The 21,680-nt window shown below is 40.8% G+C and overlaps 1 pseudogene; it reads left to right on the top strand.

The window, feature by feature from the left end:
- Nucleotides 1-1,704: 1,704 nt before the first annotated feature.
- On the top strand, nt 1,705-1,879 carry LOC123376756 (annotated as a pseudogene).
- Nucleotides 1,880-21,680: the final 19,801 nt, after the last annotated feature.

The raw sequence follows: 21,680 nt of genomic DNA on the forward strand, positions 1-21,680 counted from the left end.
AAAATGCACGTTTTCTTGCACCCAGTTTACCAAGTGATCCAGATCACTCTGAATCAATGACCTGTTCATTATTTTCCACTCTCCAATTTTTGTTGTCATCTGAAAACTATCAGTGATGATTTTATATTTTCTTCTGGGTCACTGATATAAATGTTAAATAGCATAGGGTCAAGAATCAATCCCTGCAGTAGCTCACTGGAAACACTCCTGCTTGATGATGATTCCCCATTTACAATTACATTTTGAGACCTATCAGCCAGCTTTTAATTCACTTAATGTGTGCCAGGTTAATTTGATATCATTCTAGTTTTTAATCAAAATGTTGTGCAGTTCCAAGTCAAACACTCGGAAAAATCTAAGTATATTATGTCAACCTATTACCTTTATCAACCAAACTTGTAATCTCATCAAAAAAGATACCCAGTTAGTTTGAATGAATCTATTTTCCATAAACCCACGTTGATTTGCATTAATTATATTACCCTCTTTTAATTCTTTATTGAGTCCTGTATTAGCCACTCCATGATCTTGCCTCAGATCAATATCAGGCTGACAGGCCTATAATAACCTGGGTCATCCTGTTTACCCTTTTTAAAAATTGGCACAACATTATCTTTCTTCCAGTCTTCTGGAACTTTCCTAGTGCTCCAAACTTACTGAAAATCAATATTAATGGTCCAGCAAGCTCCTCAGACAGCTCTTTTAAAACTCTTGGATGCAAGTTTTCTGGACCTGCTGATTTAAAAAGTCTTTTAGTAGCTCTGCTTAACATCCTCCAGAGATACTAGTGGAATGGAGAGAATATTATCATCCTATAATCAGACTATGTCATCTATTTTTCCCCAATTCAGACCAGAAGTATTTATTGAACACTTCTGCCTTTTCTGCATTACTACTGATAATTCCACCAAGTAAAGGACCAATATCCTTGTCAGAATATTTTTTGTTTCTAATATATTTTTAAAACTGCTTCTTTTTGTCCTTAACTCTGCTGGCTATAATTTTTTTCTTAGTGTCCCTTTAGTTCCCTTATCAATTTTCTACATTTCCTAACTTTTGATTTATATTCATTACTACCAACTTCCTCTTTGAACCATGTCCATTTTTTAACCATCATGGCCCTCTTCCTCAATTGTGGAATTGTGGCTTTTTGGGCACCTGGTAAACTGGTCTTAAGTTATTCCCAATTATCAATCACATTTTTCTAATTAAAAATTCTTCCTCCCAGCTGATTTGGCTCACAATTGTTTTCAGCTTTGTGAAACTGGCCCTACTAAAACACCATGTATATATATTACTTGGCTGGACTTTATTCTAGTTGCACATTATAAACATGATCAAGTCATGATCACTTGTACCTAAGCTACCATTCATTTTCAGTTCTGTGATCAGTCCATCTTTATCTGTTAGTACAAGGTTTAATAAAGAATTCTCTCATGTTGGCTGCAACACTTTTTGAGTTAGGCAATCATCATCTATGACGTTTAAATATTCCAAGGATGTTTTAGTACTGGCAGCATTAGAACCTCAGCATATAATCACACAAACTAAACTCCCCCATGATCACATAGGTTTTTTTTCCCTACACATTGAAGACAAGCGCATAAGGGGACAGTCATGATGTTCCCTAGTGTGATTTGGTGGTCTATAGCTGACAACAGTTAATAACCCATTTTGTGATTTAGGTTAATAGGTTAAACTTAAATCGCTTCTCGGCTCCTTGGAGCTAAGATCAAAAGCGTAGTGTCTGTTCTTATCAGTTTAATCTCTTTTATTGAGTTATTACACTCTTTTACTACAAGATATCATACTGAGGGGACCTGACAATGTCCCAAAAGATAGACCCTGTGGCTTCTGCACCACAGCTCAGGGAGCCAACCCCTGTCCAGAAGCACTCTGCTGCCCTGCACAGGCTCCCGGCTATAGTAGCCCCTAGGGTCCCAGGGACATGCCGAGCCAGGAAGTCCGGGGACCAAGGTGCTGCCGCAAGCAGCTCCCGCATCCCAAAACCAATGGAGCGAGACCCCACCACGCGGGGGAGCAGGTGCCATGCTCCCCAGCTGCCAGTAGACCGCCCCGCTATTCGCCTGCCGCCAGACGAACCCCCAACTACTCATCAACAACCGCAGACCGAGAAACCTCTCCCTGATGACCAGCAGCTGCAAGGAGCCGACCCGACTGCCGAGCGCCAGCTGCTACAGAAAGATCACCCCCCACCGCTGGAGGAATCTACTGCCTCGCGATCGCTAATACCAGCTGGAGCCCCGAGAAGTGATTTAAGTTAATAACCCATTTTGTGATTTAGGACCTTAATCCATATGCATTCAAGATCATTTTCTTCTGAGTTATCAGTGACTTGGAAACACATAATGCCATTTTTGACAAAGCGCCACTCCCCACCTCCTTTGCCCACTCAAACCTTCCTAAATGGGTTATAACCACTGATTTTAACATTCCAGTCATTCAAATCATTCCACCAGGTTGCAGTAATACCAACAAGATTGAATTTATGCTCATAAATGAGCAATTCCAGTTCCTCTTGTTTTTATCCAGGCCATTGGCACTACCGTATAAGCACTTCAGGAATTTCTTCTTTTCATGTCCTTTGGTTCCTTGATTAATTTTCTTCTAAAAATATCTCAATTTTGCTCTGAGTGCTCGTATCTTCCCTTTTTTTCCCTTTGTAATAATATTATTCAACACTTTTAAAATGCTAGGAAGCTAATATACTCTAGCTCAGTGTTTCTCAAAGCCAGTCCGCCGCTTGTTCAGGGAAAGCTGCTGGCGGTCTGGGCCGGTTTGTTTACCTGCCGCATCGGCAGGTTCGGCAGACCACGGCTCCCACTGGCCACAGTTCGCCACTCCAGACCAATGGGGGCTGCAGGAAGGGAGGCCAGCACATCCCTCAGCTTGTGCCATTATCCTGTTATTGGAATTACAATATAGTTGATATAAACTTAAAGAACATATGTAAAGTGTTTATGCTTCTGATAATAAAACCCACTGTATTTTAGTCACTTGGTAATGCACTATAATAGACCAGAGAAAGGTTAAACATCATCTGAGTAATATGGTGCTAGGTTTATGACCCTGAGCTTTACACTAATGAAGCTACCACCTCAAAAGAGATGATGATATTCTGCTATCAGGATTTGATATTTTGTATGCAGAAGCAGCTTCACTGGCCAGTTGAGAAGTAATGTTTGTAGGGACAGCAGAAACTAATTCATGTCTCATACATTCAAGAGGCAAAGCGTGCTGAGTGATGATCAACAGGAAGTTCCAAGAAGAGCAAACAGAGGAAAAGGGAGAAAAAGTTTTCAGTTCTGTCCAGCTGAGATGAAGATAGTTGAACATTGGAATTTTGTTTGGTCACATGTTCCATTTTATGAGGGCTGGGTATCATTTTAGAATAGAGATCATAAGACTGAAATATTGTAATATTTCAGAATCTAAGGTCCCTTCTCCAGGGATGAAACAATGTAATAACTAAAGACTGGTTGTTCAGATCCAGACTGAGTTTAAGAGAGTGATCAGTGTTTGGGCTCAAAGCCAAATCAGATCTAGAGTTTAGATTATTAGGTATTGAAATCTCAAGAGCTTATCTTGAAAAATCATTGGCCATCGAGACTGTAAAACACTTATGAATTGAGTTGATTTTATGAGATTTCTGCCCTCCTGGATAGTAGAAATCTTGTGACAACCACTTGTCCTGTGAGTTTTCTGCCATCATAGGCCAATGTTGCAGTAGATTTTATCCTAAACACACTGGGAGATAGGTCCCTGGTAGTTTTATGTCAAAACTAATTTTATATCTGAGCTAAAATTAAAACTATAGGAAATGGCTTGGATCTAAGGATTGCAAGTACATAACAGGTTGTTACAAGAAGGAGGGTTGTAAATTGTTCTCGTTAACCTCTGAGGATAGGACAAGAAGCAATAATAAAGATAAAATAATTTCCAGGTAAAGCTGATTAATAAAGTGTCATTGATTTGTTTGAATGACTAATCTTGTTAATAGTTTCTGTGGTCACTGATTCCAGGAACAAGATCCGAGGTTCTATTTCTCACAGCTTTATATGGTTGTTGTGGCCATCTTGGTCCCAGGATATCAGAGGGACAATGTGGGTGAGGTAATATCTTCTATTGATCTAACTTTTGTTGATGGATGGTCCAAACTTTTGATCTACACAGAGTTCTTCTTCAGGTCTTCTTCCTGATCCAAGGAGCCAGGGAAGCCTGAAATTCACAGTAGCCAACCTGAATACCCTAGCTCCAGTGACCACTTAAAAGGGAGATAACACAGCATAGAAAAGGGAGGCTTGGTCGTCTGGTATCAGATCCATACACACTGTAGACGCAAGAGAGAATTTGTCCCCAGTGATTGGAGAGACCAACAACTACAAACACATGGGTGTTAGCTTGGGCCTAAATTTCCATACTTGGCATCTGTCTCTGAGGCCTGGTCCACACGAAGGGCATGTCTATACTTACCGGTAGATCAGCACTGCTGTGAGTTGATGGCAGAGCACTCTACTGTCGACTCCGGTATTCCAGCTTCCCAAGAAGAGTAAGGTAAGTCATTGAGAGAGAGCACCTCCCATAGACACAGCATGGTTTAGACACTGCAGTAAGTCGACCTAAGCTATGTCAACTTCAGTTATGTTATTCATGTAACCGAAGTAGCATAACTTAGGTCGACTTACCGCAGTAGTGTAGACAAGGCCTAAGGAGGTAAGTTGATCTAAGTTACGCAAGTTATGTAACTTATGTCAAAGTAACTTAGATTGATTTACAGCAGTGTCTACATGGCGCTATGTCAACAGGAGATGCCCTCCCATCAACATAGCTTCTGCCTCTCAGAAGAAGTGGAGTACTGAAGTTGACGGGAGAGCACTCTGCCATCAACATATTGTGTCTTCACTAGACCCACTAAATGCCCGCTGCATTGATTGCAGCAGCTCTGACTTAGCCGGTAGTGAAGACAATCCCTGAGTGTCTATTTTTGGGTGCCCAATTTAAGACGCCTACGGTCTTAATTTTTTAGAACAGCTGAGCACTCACATCACCCATTGGCTTCATTTGGAGTAATGAGTGCCAGCACTTCTGAAAATCTGGTCCTGGACACCTAAAAATGGGTTCCCCAAAAATTAGACACTAATTTTGAAAATGTCAGCATTACTCTGTTCTGAATGAGACTATTTAGCTGATTTATTTTCCATCTTTCTTTCTTCTCACAGAGGCTGCTATGACATTCTAAAAAGCAGCCACCCACAACAACATCCATTCATAAAATGCTTTATCATGCCAAGGCATTTCAAGGCACTTTACAAAAGTGCTATTATACAATACTTTAATAATACAGTCTGCAACTCTAAACTAATCATTTCAAGGAAAGGGACAATAAGTTACTCTTCAGTTTTGATCTGAAGTGCGAAAAAATGGCAGTGTCCCTGACATCATTGGACAGTGAGCCCCAGAGAACAATTGCTCATGCAGCAGCCACCCATTTCATGACACTTTTAAGATCTGCCAAGACAAGCAGGCCAGAATCAACTGGCCTTAACTGCTACTAGAGGCTGTATGCCAAACTCATGGGTTTTTTAAGTACATCAGAAGCAGGAAGCCTGCTAAACAACCAGTGGGGCCCCTTGATGATCAAAATACAAAAGGAGCGCTTAAAGACGATAAAGTCATTGCGGAGAAACTAAATGGATTCTTTGCTTCAGTCTTCACGACTGAGGATGTTAGGGAGATTCCCAAACCTGAGCTGGCTTTTGTAGATGACAAATCTGAGGAACTGTCACAGATTGAAGTGTCACTAGAGGAGGTTTTGGAATTAATTGATAAACTCAACATTAACAAGTCACCGGGACCAGATGGCATTCACCCAAGAGTTCTGAAAGAACTCAAATGTGAAGTTGCGGAACTATTAACTAAGGTTTGTAACCTGTCCTTTAAATCGGCTTCGGTACCCAATGACTGGAAGTTAGCTAATGTAACGCCAATATTTAAAAAGGGCTCTAGAGGTGATCCCGGCAATTACAGACCGGTAAGTCTAACATCAGTACCGGGCAAATTAGTTGAAACAATAGTAAAGAATAAAATTGTCAGACACATAGAAAAACAAACTCTTGAGCAATAGTCAACATGGTTTCTGTAAAGGGAAATCGTGTCTTACTAATCTATTAGAATTCTTTGAAGGGGTCAACAAACATGTGGACAAGGGGGATCCGGTGGACATAGTGTACTTGGATTTCCAGAAAGCCTTTGACAAGGTCCCTCACCAAAGGGTCTTACGTAAATTAAGCTGTCATGGGATAAAAGGGAAGGTCCTTTCATGGATTGAGAACTGGTTAAAGGACAGGGAACAAAGGGTAGGAATTAATGGTAAATTCTCAGAATGGAGAGGGGTAATTAGTGGTGTTCCCCAAGGGTCAGTCCTCGGACCAATCCTATTCAATTTATTCATAAATGATCTGGAGAAAGGGGTAAACAGTGAGGTGGCCAAGTTTGCAGATGATACTAAACTTCTCAAGATAGTTAAGACCAAAGCAGATTGTGAAGAACTTCAAAAAGATCTCACAAAACTAAGTGACTGGGCAACAAAATGGCAAATGAAATGTAATGTGGATAAATGTAAAGTAATGCACATTGGAAAAAATAACCCCAACTATACACACAACATGATGGGATTTAGCTACAACGAGTCAGGAAAGATCTTGGCGTCATCGTGGATAGTTCTCTGAAGATGTCCACGCAGTGTGCAGAGGCAGTCAAAAAAGCAAACAGGATGTTAGGAATCATTAAAAAGGGGATAGAGAATAAGACTGAGAATATATTATTGCCCTTATATAAATCCATGGTACGCCCACATCTCGAATACTGTGTACAGATGTGGTCTCCTCACCTCAAAAAAGATATTCTATCACTAGAAAAGGTTCAGAAAAGGGCAACTAAAATGATTAGGGGTTTAGAGAGGGTCCCATATGAGGAAAGATTAAAGAGGCTAGGACTCTTCAGCTTGGAAAAGAGAAGACTAAGGGGGGACATGATAGAGGTATATAAAATCATGAGTGATGTTGAGAAAGTGGATAAGGAAAAGTTATTTACTTATTCCCATAATACAAGAACTAGGGGTCACCAAATGAAATTAATAGGCAGCAGGTTTAAAACAAATAAAAGGAAGATCTTCTTCACGCAGCGCACAGTCAACTTGTGGAACTCCTTACCTGAGGAGGTTGTGAAGGCTAGGATTATAACAATGTTTAAAAGGGGACTGGATAAATTCATGGTGGCTAAGTCCATAAATGGCTATTAGCCAGGATGGGTAAGAATGGTATCCCTAGCCTCTGTTCATCAGAGGATGGAGATGGATGGCAGGAGAGAGATCACTTGATCATTGCCTGTTAGATTCACTCCCTCTGGGGCACCTGGCATTGGCCACTGTCGGTAGACAGATACTGGGCTAGATGGACCTTTGGTCTGACCCGGTACGGCCTTTCTTATGTTCTTATAATTTGTATCTCAGATGTATTACAGAGCTATATTACTCTGCATTAAAGATTGTTTTGGTGCTCCCACTTGGCATGCAAGAAATTAAAATCAGCAGAGGTCTCACAGCCCTGTTCTTGTCAACTAATGCCCTAAAAAGAAGTGCAGGCATTTACCAGCTATGATATCATTACATTACAATATATAGCACTTTGTATGCAGGATTTCACAAAGGGGCTAGCAATGGGTGAATTTTCCCTTTGGAAAAAAATTAACAAAAGCCATCTCTGTATAAGTGTTGCCTTTAGAAAAGTAGTAACAATAATAATAATAATTAATAATAGATTTACAAGATAATTGGTATGATTTGGAGCTAGGTTAGGCAGAGTGTGTGGTGTCTGAATCACTGCAATCTTTCAATGCTCTAAATTAATTTTATTTTTGGTATAAATTATTATTATTGTTAGGAACATTAGTATAAGAATAAAATGTGTTTAAATGTTGGAAGAAAAAATAATAGGGAAAAGATACACACCTTGAATCTCCCCTCATTTACATCAGGGTAACTCCATCTTCAATGGGGCTATTCACCCCAGTTTTAGGGAGTGTAGATTCAGGCTCAGCTGATTTTCAAATACTGCAAAGGTCAATGAAAAGGACAAACTTTGTGATGCTTCAGTGGTTGAAGAGCCTTAGTTATCAGAATATTTGTCAATTTCACATTACCAAACCTTCAAATTAGAACATATCAGTATCATATGATCTATTCTGACCTTATTCAATGATGAAAACATTTTCCCCACATATTACAATATTGCCAACCTCACAGGGGCAGCTCTAGGTATTTTGCCACCCCAAGCATGGCAGGCAGGCTGCCTTTGGCTGCTTGCCTGCGGGAGATCCTCGGTCCCGTGGATTCGGCCGCACGCCTGCGGGAGGTCCGCCAAAGCCGTGGGGCCAGCGGACCCTCCATAGGCATGCCGCCGAAGGCAACCTGCCTGCCACCCTCACAGCGACCGGCAGAGCGCCCCCTCAAGTGTACAAAAATCACAAGAATTTTCTTTAAAAATAAATGTTGGGTTCTTTTTATTCACCTTCTTGTTTCTGAGTCTTTAGCTTACTTTTATCATGTTTTCAAGCTAGAAAACTTTTTTTTTAAAGTAAACTGAGATTCTTATGCAATTTCTTGGTTCCAGCAAGTGAGGCTTTAAGAAAAAACACCAAATATCATAATCATTGCAATCAAATCATGAGAGTAAGCAAAACTACTTATCTTTTCATACTAATTCAGATTAAGGAAAAAACAAAAGTAAACAAACAAAACAAAGTCTTCATGAGAGAACACAGTGTGAACTCTCTGTAACAATCTGTGTCCAAATGCCAAGTGGCAGCTGCTTCTGGCAGCAAATAGGCTCTAGAGCTGGTTGAAAGATTTTTGACATGTTTTTCCATCAGAAAATGCCAAGTCATTAAAAAAAATTGCAAGAACACCAATTTTGACAAAATTTTATCTAGAAAAAAAATGAAACGAAGTGTTCTAATCGGGAACAAAAACAAAAGCAGAAATCACAGAATTACCCATGAAACAGAAATTCTGTTTCCTGCACACTTTGAATAGATTCCCAAAAAGTTAAATTTGAAATACACAAAAATAAAATCATATCCATTACGTCGCTATATAAACATCAGAGTTATCACAACAAAACACTATCTGGTATGGCTTTACAAACAAGAAATCCTGCCATATAAAGTTCATCACATTTCTAATGGAATTTTCAGAATTAGTGAATGCAAGGAGTTCAGCTGTTGAGTGCTGTATAGTAAACTAGACTTTAGTAAATCAAACAGTGTGTCACACCAGCTGACTTTAAAGAAATAATTCAAACTGATTTGTTTGTAAGCACAAATTCCAAAGTGACTAAAGGACTTGATTGTTTTTAGGCCCAGACTTCTTTAACATCTTTATCAAAGATGGCAGAGGGTATAAAATGGCGTGTTAAACAAACTTGTAAAGGATTCAAAATTGGGAGGTGCTGAAATAGGGGTGGCCTCCTGTTAGTAAAGCAAAAGGCTGGAGAAAGTTTGGTAGTATAGGTAAAAGAGAGAAAAACGAAAGCTACTGCATTTGAGGTAAAATAATCTTCTTCAAGCTGATTAGGCTGTAAGAGGCATTAACTCTCTGGTTTTACTAAAGAATTTCCAGCTATTGGTGGGAAAGGGTTGTGGGGGAAAAGAACACACCAATTAGCATTGCTCCTTCCTGTGCTCTGTGCTCTGTTCCTTTTTCATATGGTCAGTGGACCACATGAACTTGAGAGGCTATATGGTCCAATGGATAGGACACTGTACTGGGATTCAAGAGACCTGTATTCTATTCCTAGCTAAGTCATGGACCTGCAGTCTATCCTCAGATGAGACATTTGCTCTCACCATATCTCCGTTTCCCATGTGCCAAAGGGGAATAACGATATCTAATTTTAAGCACTTTGAGAACTACAAATGGAAAGCCCTGCAAAGGAGTTTCTTCTTATTATAATGTTATTAATGCTTGCAGAGTAGGAAAATGCAACTATGAAGAGTGGAGGATAGTTTCTTGTAGCCGCTGTGTCTAACTGCATGGTCCCACTGTGGCACAAGGATCAGTGATCTATCATTACAGTATTATTGTTGTACCTTAGGGATGGACAGAAAATATGTTTTTATTCAGATCTCAGTAATACCTTTATTAATTCTGGTGGTACACCAATGTCACACTGACACACATTAGAAATGTATAGATTAGATTAATTTATGGAGCACTGAGAGTGTGGTTGGTCTGTTTGAGGAACACACGGTCCTCACCAAAAACTTTTACCATCTAAACTCTCAGTCTTTCAATGAACTCCACAGGGGTAGATCCCTGTGCCTCTCTGGAGCCCTGTTGACTTCAGTGGGTCACCACATAGATGCTAGAGTCCACTCACAAGGAATAATTTGCAGGGTTGGATCCTAAAATGGCAAACCTACACAATGACTACACACAAAAGCACAGGACTAGCATATGGTAAAATGAATAATTGTGCAGCACTGGGGATCTGGGGTCTTCAATTGTGTGTGTGCTATTAAATGTCATGAATAGCACCACCTTGAGGATTGACACAGATGGAAAACAAGTATTTTGAGAAAGGATATTGTCCGAAATAGATTGCGGTCCGATCAGCTTTATATTGGGAGAGGAAAATCAGGCAGGACCAGAATAAGGTGCAAAGCCAAGTGGCTGCGTTTATTTGGGGGAAAGTTACAACTTGGGCTAAGGGAGAGAGGCAATTTTTAGCTGGGATGTTGTTAGGCAATATAAACAACCCAAAAATCATTAACAGTACAATTCTATACTGCTCACTGCACCACACTGGATAGGCAGACACACCAATCACACAAGATGGGAATCGGGTTCGTCAGGGCGGTGCCCGGTGCAATACAGGAAAGAGACCCACAGGCCACTGCCTCAACCGCCCTTGCTTTCACACTAAGGGTAAACCCAGAGTGTGGTGTGGCTGCAGTTGGGCAGATTCCACTCACACAGACCGCGGGGACAGGAACCCCTTGGTCAGCTAATCCCCAGGTGGAGACAGCTCCCAGACACAAACACTCCGGACAAAGACAGAGCAGTGACTTACACACTTAAAACAGTTTACAATAAACAATTTATTAAAACCTTAGAACAACTATACACCCAGGAAATTGTGCAATTATGAGCTCAATACTTTAATCCTTAACACTGTGTACACACTTGGTACTGGGTTAGGGAGGGGAAAAATAGGAGGCTAGATAAGCAAACTGCCAGAAATTAGAAAACAAATACCGCACTCCAGGCGCAGCTGACCAGCAGAGCAGACACCAGAAGCATGATGAGGTGCCAGGAACAGGTCCAAGGCGACAACGAAGACGACACGACACGAGCTAGCTATACCAGGAGGAGACCCTGGCCGAAAGGTTGATCAGGTCCTTCAGCTGACACGCGGATACTCCACACAGATTTTGTGGGGAAACCTAGTTTTATAGAAAGGGTCTCACTCACTCGTGTCAACATCTGATTGGTCCCTGGTTCCCCCTCCCTCCAGGCTCCGAGCTGTTGCCCCCCACGCCAGCAGGATTTGCACACGGCACATTGGGGTATCTGGGCAGAATTAGGTCTCTGTATACAGTACTCTGGAGTTGCTGGGCAGAACTAGCCTGACCTCCAGACGACCGGGCCCAAAAAGAGCGGGAAAATGCATACTATGGAGTTGCTGAGCAGAATCAGGTCTTTGCACACTGCACTAGCCTGACCTTTAGACGGCCCAACAGAAAAAAAAAAGCAGGAAAGTACACACAGCACTTTAGTGTTGCTGGGCAGGATTAGGTCTCTGCCCTTTCCTATGCAACAAGAACCTGGTCCAAGATGGAGGCTGCCTTGTCCTTTTAACAGGACAAGATGGCCGTGGACCGACAATTGGCCATACAGAGCCATAACTGCGTATCAGGTTGCGACAGATATGAGTGAGAGAATGGGGACTGAGCCTAACAGGGTAGGAAGGGAATTTCAGACAAGATCTATTAGACTGTGGAATAAAGTCCAAAAGAAGAATTTGACTAATTTAAAAATAGGCCAGACAAAGGACTGGAAAATAATACATCTACAGTATTGTCATGTTGAAAAATAACGATGACTGCATGAATCACACACTTTGTTGAGACTGGGTGTGAACATACCCTTCAATTAACTTAACTGTCAGGATGAGTTAATCAGAAGCCCCACTCCCCTCGCCCAAGACATAAGGGATGCATCAATCCACAAGTTTAGACTGAACGGGCATCAGGGTTTTACTGAATATTGTTTGTGTTTTGAGAAGGAGGGAGGGAGACAGTACATACAGAAACTGAAAACACACACAAGGAGGGAGAGGCAGAGGCAAGAAAAGCAAGAAGTAGCCTGTGAGCACAGTGTTACTGTGGAAAAAATGAGAGAGACTGTTTTCAGGACTGGTGGCTAAAGAGGCTTGGAGCTGTAAGCTAAGAAACTGTCCTTTTGTTCTTAGTTGCTCCCACATTGGGAAAAGCAGGACTTAGTATTTTTTTGTTTCATTCTGGTTTATTTACATAGAAAATACCAGAATCCATCAATTTCTACTGCTATCTTGAACCTCCCCAGGGCCTGAGATTTTGACTAGCTGCTCAGGTCAAGAAAGGGGCCACATTATATTGAACAATCCTGCATTAACAAGAGTAACCAATTATACAAATCTTTTCCCTCTGGAATTTCTATTATCTGTAATGTAATATAGGTGCTGTATAAACACTTAGTAAGAAACAGTCCCTGTCGTGAACAATTTACAATGTAAATAGATAAGACAGGCAGGGAAAAGGAAGTACAGAGAAAGGAAGTGAGTTGCTTATGGTCATCCAGCAGGTCAGAGTTGGGATTAGGTCCCTTGAGTTTCAGGTCCCTTGAGTTTTGGTCTAGCTGAGTCCATATAACCTCAGCAGTAAGATTTTAAGGTAAATTGTACGGTTGTCATTATTTATCTATTTAGGACCTAATACAGTGGGGCCCTGATCCTTGTTTGAGGTTCAGAGGAGCTGCTATAATATTGATATTAAAAACCCTAATTAGCCCATGTGGCCACTAAAATGAAATAGGAAATTTGTTGTATCCAAATACAAATGAAGTCCAAGATGTGCAACAGTACATATTATTGTCCTTTTCTAATTAAAGGGGGTTTGGTGAAATGTCTGAATGACCATTTCTGCTAATAGAGACTGACCAACTCAACACAAAAGGAAATTGAATTATGATTCTTTAATCCTTAGACAAGATATACTGAGGAGGCTGTAGAGACAACTTCTTACCCACCTGCCACCACCACCACACTTTCTACAGTAATAACTAGTTCATAAAGTATATGAACAGAGACTGACAGTTGTGCCAAACTAATTATGTGTGGTGGATTTGGTGATATGCTCACTTTGCTAAGGGCTGAGCTGAAATGCTCAAATTAAATTCCCTTAAAGTTTTAAGGTGAAGTGGACCCAGATGTGAAAGGCAAGAGTTAACTATTAAGCCATGGAGTGCCACTATGTAGGCCTCATTCCCAACACAAAAATTAATAACTTTGTATTTAAAGTTATATATATATTTCTAAATGTGAAAGCCCACTATACCTCAATTTAAACTCTATTGTACTATTAGATCTAGTTGACAAATGTCTATTTATGAAATTCTCCAATGAAAAAAAAGGAGGGAAAATGTTCATGAATTTTTTTCCCATTTTTTCAACCAGCTCTAATAATTACACTCCATATACTTGCAGGATGAGGACACCCATTGTTGAGTATGATAATAATAAGATATTGTGATCTAGATCCTCAGGGGATCTAAATTGACATTGACTTAAGTGAAGCAACCCCAGTGTACATACATTGAAAATCTGACCCTCTACATGCTTTTTCTTTCAGTTCCATGATCACAGAGTTGGCCAAATTATTCATTGCAATTAATGTATCCATATTTTTTTCAAATAAATTATTCAAAAATATGTTTTCTTTATTCAGACACCTTTATAGATAATATTGAATAAATAATATTTGACCATGTGTCACTTTTTAACTTTTAAATACCTGATAATAGTTTTCATTGTGTTCCCGGTAAAGCTTTGGTTTCAAATTTGTGATAACAAAAAAGTTATTTTGTATTTTTTAAAGTACTGCTAAACGCCAACTTTGTTCACGCACTGCACATAGGATGCAGACAGAACCATAATAATTATATTTTCAATTGAAATATATTAAGCTGCTGTTAAAATTTACACTCAAGATTTTATTTAAAAATGCACTGAGGAAAATGTTGTATTTTCTTCTCTATTTCCCAGATCCCTTTAAAATTGCATTGACCATGACTGTGAAACACAAGCACATTTTCTTCAAAAAGCCACCATTTTGTCGCAGCTGAGCATAATCAGTGAAATGTAAATTGAAGTGTAAAAATTGCCTGTGGTGCTTGATGTAAATTAAAATTACTCCTATAAATTCATTGCTCAAATTATCTGACAACTACCATTGTATTAATTTTGCAGCTGAATACATTAAACAACAGCAAATTAATTTTCTCACTAACATCCCAATTACTTTAGATGCTGTTCAGGTAGAGCTACTAAATATACCAGCACTCATTTAATATTTAAAGCCTATTTAAAAGCATGAGACTTATCTACAGCAAATGAACTTCCTAGTGTGTGGCAGAATAACCAAACACTAGAAAAAAGCATAAAGATAAAACCTGTTGTAAAGTCAACAAATTGTATTTCTTTCCTGGAAAACTCCAGCAAGGAACCTAAGAAAACTCAGTTATTCCTGACACATGATATAGAATACTGTATAAGAGTACTGTACTGCAAATTACCGTTGCAGGGCTAGGATTAGTCTATTGTAAGCAATGAAACAAGTGGGTGAACAGTTATTTTTATTATTATTATTATTATTTGTATTACAGTAGCACCTAGAGGCTCCAACCAAGATCAGGGTCCTACTGTGCAAAGCACTGTTCAAATGTAACTTATACAAATATACAGTGAGATACAGTCCATTCTCTGAAATGCTTATAGTCTAAAGAGACAAGACAAAGCTGGGAGATAAACTAGAGGCATAGGGAGATAAAGTGGCATTCCCAAGGTCACACAGTATGTCAGTATCAGAACTGGGAAGACCTCCTGATTCACAGTCCAATGCCCTATCCACTAGACCAAGGTGTCTCCCAAAGTTACAGTTAAGTTACATGCACAGTTGACATTTCATATGCAAGGGTGACTTTTTGCTGGTTTTAAATGCAAGAAGGGGCATTGACACTGGAGTGGAACTATATGTCTCATGCTTCAGATTTCAGCCTCTACCAAGATTCAATATTGGTTTTGTTGTGCTATTTAAAATGCTAGTCTTGATATATTTCCTACAATGGCAGCCACTTTTTTCCCTTATATACACACAGCCAGAGTTGGCTAGCTCTCAGAGTAAGGCTAGCTATATCAACGCAATAAGTTTATACTTGAATGATGACACTTACATGTCTTTTTCTTAGGCTACATCTACACAACACACCTTACAACAGCTCAGCTGTGCCATTGCAGCCGCACTGTTGTAAAGTGCACTGTGTGGCTGCTCTTTCTCCTGGCGACAAAATAAAACCACTCCCAACAAGGGGTGGTAGCGTCATCGGTGGCAGTGCTCCCACTGATGAAACACTGTCTACACCGGAGCTTTTCATCGCTAAAGCTTGTGTCATTTAGCGGGTGTTTTTTCACACCACTGAGCGACAAAAGTTTTAGTCATGAAAGTGCCAGTGTAGACATAGCCAGGGTAACCACTTTCAGTGCTGTTTCCCAGATGCCTTAACGTTTGATGGAATTTAGAACCTGGATGAAAAATAGCTTATTTCAGGCTGGGTAAGACGGGGAGCAGGAGTGCTGATAAGAACAAGAACCCATTCAAGGAGTGGTCAGAGTTATGAACTCATTCGCTGTTAAGAGTATCACTTTTCCGGTCCCTTTCCTGCCCTTGTTGCCAGAGTAGTGCATAGTCTCAGGTTCCTGCTAAACACAGTATTGTTCCTGGACATCCAAATAAAAGCAGTAGCCAGGAGCATTTTCTTTCATCTTCATCTAGCCAGCAGGCAGCACATTGCCTCTCATTGTGTGTACAGCTAGTTGGAAAAAAATATTCTCACAGGAAAATTTTGACTTTTCATCCAAAATCCAGAAATGAAACATTTTGAGCCAAAACTGAAATGATTTAATGTGAAAAGTTTTAAATAAAACCTCAAAATTTTCTGCAGAAAGCAAAACAGTTTTTGTTACAGACTTGGCAGAGTCCCTCTAATGGACAGACATGTCTGTTGTAACTGGACCCAGCCTTTGGATCCCACGTGCTCCCAAGCCAGCTGGGTCTGAGAAGAGCCCAGTCATTGTTCCTAACTCTGAGTTTCTAAGGAACACACTCAGGTACACACCTTCTGTCTTGTCCCCTTCCTTGGGATGTGGGACTCTGCAATCAAATTGCCCTTTGCTCTGAACCCAGGGGTCTCCAACCTTCAAAGCCTCCCCAGTTGTTTCCCTCCTCCTAAGAGTTTCAGTTCTAGGAGCACCAAGGTTTATTTCTTAACTTTGCAGGGCCATGTAGAAAGATAAAGTAAGGAACACAGGCTTTGCACAAGAGTTTCTAAAACCACACTCACTTTTACTCTCAAAGCATACAAGAGTTACAGACCTTTAGGCAAAAAAAAAGTATAAGCTATACACTGTCTCCTCTGTGTCTATGCTCACTCCTTCAAGCCCACTCAGTGTGTCAGGTAGACAGGCTGCTCCGGCCCTCAGCCTCCTGCAGTCCTTCTGTTGTTTGGCAATGGTTGACCAGTGAGAGAGCGAGCCTGGGCAGATCCTGCCCTTATATAAGGTTTTTGTCCCCTCCATCCTGTGACTAACTGACCAGCTTCAGAGCCCTGGTCAGGTGATTAGCTAGGACTATCCATTCCTTTTACCCCCAGGAGTCAAATTGGGAAAACCAACTTCCTTTAGCTTTAGCATGGCCACACTCTGTAGCAAAACCATTGTTAAGGTAATCACCATTCATTAATCTTCCATTAGTCACTTCAGGAAAGTGACAGATAATTACAATAAACTGCCTTGACATCTCTAGGCAGTTTCATTACACACTCACATTTTTCAAAATGGTGGTTACAACATAAAGTGAAGGTCACAACTTGAAACAGACTTGTACAGCCATAAATCTCACTTTTTGCAAATGCTTTTTGTCCTTTTGAATACCTATTTACTATCTAAACACAATTTTGATAGAAAATTTGCAAGCAGCCTTAATTGTGTGTATTTACATGCAAATGAGTACATCACTTCAGAATTCTTGTCTCCATTAGTGACACAAAAAAGCAGCTTTTGAATTTTTGAGCCCCATCCAACTGCGCAAGTATGTTTCATCTTATTAAGGATATCACTAACAGCTAATCAACTTCCTTGGTATATGTGAAACTGCGTAGCCAGTTCATGCTCCCTCCCGCCCAATAAAGATATGAAGGCTGAAAGTTGGAAAGGCCATCTCTTATAAAGAGTTTTGTCACTGATTTCAAAGGAACCTGGATTTTACCCATAATGCCTAGAACCATCTCACAGTAAATCTTTTAGTTCTTAGTTTGGGTTAATATATTCAATAGGTCCTTATCAAACTACGGATGAAAGTCATGTAATGTGTTATACTTTGTTTTGAGTTTTTAACACGCCAGTAAAGCACTGTTGCTTCATCAGATCATTCATTATACTCTTTTCCACAGATACTGAACCTAGCCTTTGGCACCCATTGGCAGCTAATTGATATCAAACCATTTTCTCTCTTGCACATGTTCAGTACCACATCTCCCATACAGCCTGACTAGGAAAAAGTCTAGCCTTAATTAAAAAAATTCATCTAGGTTGCAGAAAATTCTAATATAAATTCTTCAGTCCTGAGTTCTTTCAGAAGAAATTTATATGGAAGCTGCAGAAAATTACAAAGCCAAGTCACATGCCTAATTTGCCACATTCTCTCCCTTCATCTCCATGCCACATCTTATCTACAACCAAACAACCCTGTCTACAGTGGAAGAAAATATTTCTACATACACTGTAGGAAGTCAGTGATAAGCAAGAAAATAGGTAATAAATTCTCTTTTACATCACTGAAAATCACCAAACCACCTACCTATCCAAACTTTAATGCCATCCCTTTGGACTTTTGCAAATGTGTCTACGGAGATTTGATTACATCTGCTTTGCGGTCTCTCATAACCTCTTTAGCCTGCTGAGCTGCTAAATGCCAGGGGGGACAGAAATCTGTTTGTCAAACCCTCCATCTCAAATGACTTTCATCCTTTGTTATCTCACAGGATCCAACTTGGAAATGTGTGTTGTAGCTTCTGGTCTTGAATTTCTCTCTCTCTCTCTCTCAGACACACACGCACATAATTTAAACTGATGTAGCCTCTCACTTATAAAGAGCAACAACTAACAGTTTCTTAATTGCCAGGGGGAAAGGATTTGTTATTCAACCTTGTTCTCCAAACACCTTGGCGGATTGGCCTCAAATCCTTTCCTCATTCCTCCCCTATTGGCCTCTATTCCAACAACAAAAAATGGGCATGAGGCCACACACCTTTCTGGGGCTTTTTCTTCATTTCAAAGCCACAAAACCCACTTACCTTCTAAACATTCTAAATATTCAGTTAGGTTCTAACTGGGTTGTAATATATACTTTTTTTTTTAAAGGAACAAATTGGTAATTATCTTCCCTAATGAAATGTGCTATAATTTTAGTTAGATTTTAACTCACATTTATAAGACCCATTGAACAAATGCCTATTAGTTGTAGTTTAATAGCTTAATGCCTGATTCTCTTCTTTTCCCTATCCCTTCCCACATGATTCTCCTGGGATCATTCAACACAAAGGTGAACTCACTTTTACTCTATACAAGATGTATCAACCTGAAGTTCAATAAACTCATTTTTTCAGCAAGAGTAGATCCCTTCCAAGCCCCTTTTCCTCAGTAAAATTCACATACAAAAGTGTGGGGGGATTTATCAGTTAGTGTCCAAGAATAATTACTTTATTATCCTAATACCGGTAAAATGCTATCAATAAGTAACTATGATAAAGATGAAATGCCATGTAATAATTAGTTTAACTGATAAATGTGCCATAGATTTGCAATAATGACTCCAAAAATATCAGCCACAATAGACCTGATCCTGCCATCCCTGAAATCAAATGACAGAATTGCCATTAAAATTTAAGCTTTATTTTTCTGTCACAATTGGAGTGGGGCTAAGAGCAGAGGAGTTTGGTGGAACAGATATTGCTTCCTTTTCCTGGTGACTGAGAAGATAGTTGAGAACTTCTAGGTTCATTCACCATAGTATGTGCCCTCTGCTACTTTCTTCTGTTAGGCCTCAATTCAGCACAGCACTTAAGCACTTGCCTAACAAACACTCTGAAGTTAATGAGACTGGAGCCTGGTCTACACTACGCGTTTAAACCGGTTTTAGGAGCGTAAAACCGATTTAACGCCACACCCGTCCACACTAAGAGGCCCTTTATATCGGTATAAAGGGCTCTTTAAACCGGTTTCTGTATTCCTCCCTAACGAGAGGAGTAGCGCTAATATCGGTATTACCATATCGGATTGGGGTTAGTGTGGCCGCAGATCGACGGTATTGGCCTCCGGGCGGTATCCCACAGTGCACCACTGACCGCTCTGGACAGCAATCTGAACTCGGATGCAGTGGCCAGGTAGACAGGAAAAGCCCCGCGAACTTTTGAATATTTCCTAGTTGCCCAGCGTGGAGCTCCGATCAGCACGGGTGGCGATGCAGTTAAAAATCAAAATAAAGAAAGAGCTCCCGCATGGACGATGCGGACGTGATCGCTGTAAGGGCAGGCAAATCTGTTTTATCAGCACTCCGTTACAGAAGACGACATTCAAAATCATTTTTTAAATATCTCCAGACAGATGCCATAGCAGGGACTCAGCGCACTGCTGCGTGACAAGCGTAACGGAAAGCCAAAGAATCAAATGGACGCTCATGGACTGGAGGACTCAAGCTATCCCACAGTTCCTGCAGTCTCTGAAAAGCATTTGCATTCTTGGCTGAGCTCCAAATGCTTCTAGGGTCAAAAACAGTGTCCGCGGTGGGTCAGGGCATAGCTAGGCAATTTACGCACCCCCCCCCACCCACCCCAGAAGTGAAAGGGAAAACAATCCTCTCTTGACTCTTTTACATGTCACCCTATCTTTACTGAATGCTGCAGATAGATGCGATGGTGCAGCACTCAACACCAACATCCTTGCTCCCCCCACGCTATGGATGGCTGATGGTACAAAATGACTGGTACCCGTCCTCATCATCAGCCTATTGGCACATGGGGCAGTGCAAAAGGACTGGTAACCATGCTGACTAGCATCTGTTAGGTCGATCAAGGGCGCCTGGTCCTAATTTTTCCTGGTAGATGGTACAGTATGGCTGATAACCATCGTCATCATAGCAACAGGGGGCTGAGCTCCATCAGCCCCCACCCTTCATGTGTAAAGAAAAGATTCAATTGCCCCTGAACTAGCAGAGGGATGCTGGGCTCCTCTCCTACACACTCCTTACTGTCCTGTCTGGACTATCATAGCAGCTGGAGGCTGCCTTCCACTCATATCTCACTAACAAGTCACTGTGTCTTATTCCTGCATTCTTTATTACTTCATCACACAAGTGGGGAGACAATGCTACGGTAGCCCAGGAAGGCTGAGGGAAGAACGGAATCAACAGGTGGGGTTGTTGCAGGAGCACCCCCCGTGAATAGAATACAGCTCATAATTTCTGCAGGATCTGACACAGAGCAGCTGTGCTCTCTGGTTCTCTGATACAGTGGTTCTCTAGTACACTTGCCCATATTCTAGGCAGGAATTATTCTATTTTTAGATACCAAAAAGGAGGGATTGACTCAGGGAGTCATTCCCAATTTTGGCTTTTGCGTCCCTGGCTAAGAGCAGCCAGGGGCACTTATGACAGCAGCAAATGGAACAGTGCAAAAGGACTGGTAGCCACGATCATCTTATTACCAATTTATGGTATGGTAGATGGTACAATATGGCTGATAACCATCTCTGCTATCATGCAAAAGCAAAAGCATGCTGCTGTGTAGCGCTGCTGAATCGCCTCTGTGAGCGGCATCTAGTACACATACGGTGACAGTCACAAAAGGCGAAACAGGCTCCATGATTGCCATGCTATGGCATCTTCCAGGGCAATCCAGGGAAAAAAGGCATGAAATGCTTGTCTGCCGTTGCTTTCCCAGCGGAAGGAGTGACTGATGACATTTACCCAGAACCACCCGCGACAATGATTTTTGCCGCATCAGGCACTGGGATCTCAACCCGGAAATTCAAAGGGGCGGGGGAGGCTGCGGGAACTATGGGATAGCTACGGAATAGCTACCCACAGTGCAATGCTCCAGAAATCGACGTTAGCCTCGGACCGTGGACGCACACCACCGATTTAATGTGTTTAGTGTGGCCGCGCACACTCGATTTTATGCAATCTGTTTTGTTAAACCGGTTTATGTAAATTCGGAATAATCCCGTAGTGTA

Source organism: Mauremys mutica, chromosome 8 (genome assembly GCF_020497125.1).
Source record: "Mauremys mutica isolate MM-2020 ecotype Southern chromosome 8, ASM2049712v1, whole genome shotgun sequence".
Taxonomy (NCBI): domain Eukaryota; kingdom Metazoa; phylum Chordata; order Testudines; family Geoemydidae; genus Mauremys; species Mauremys mutica.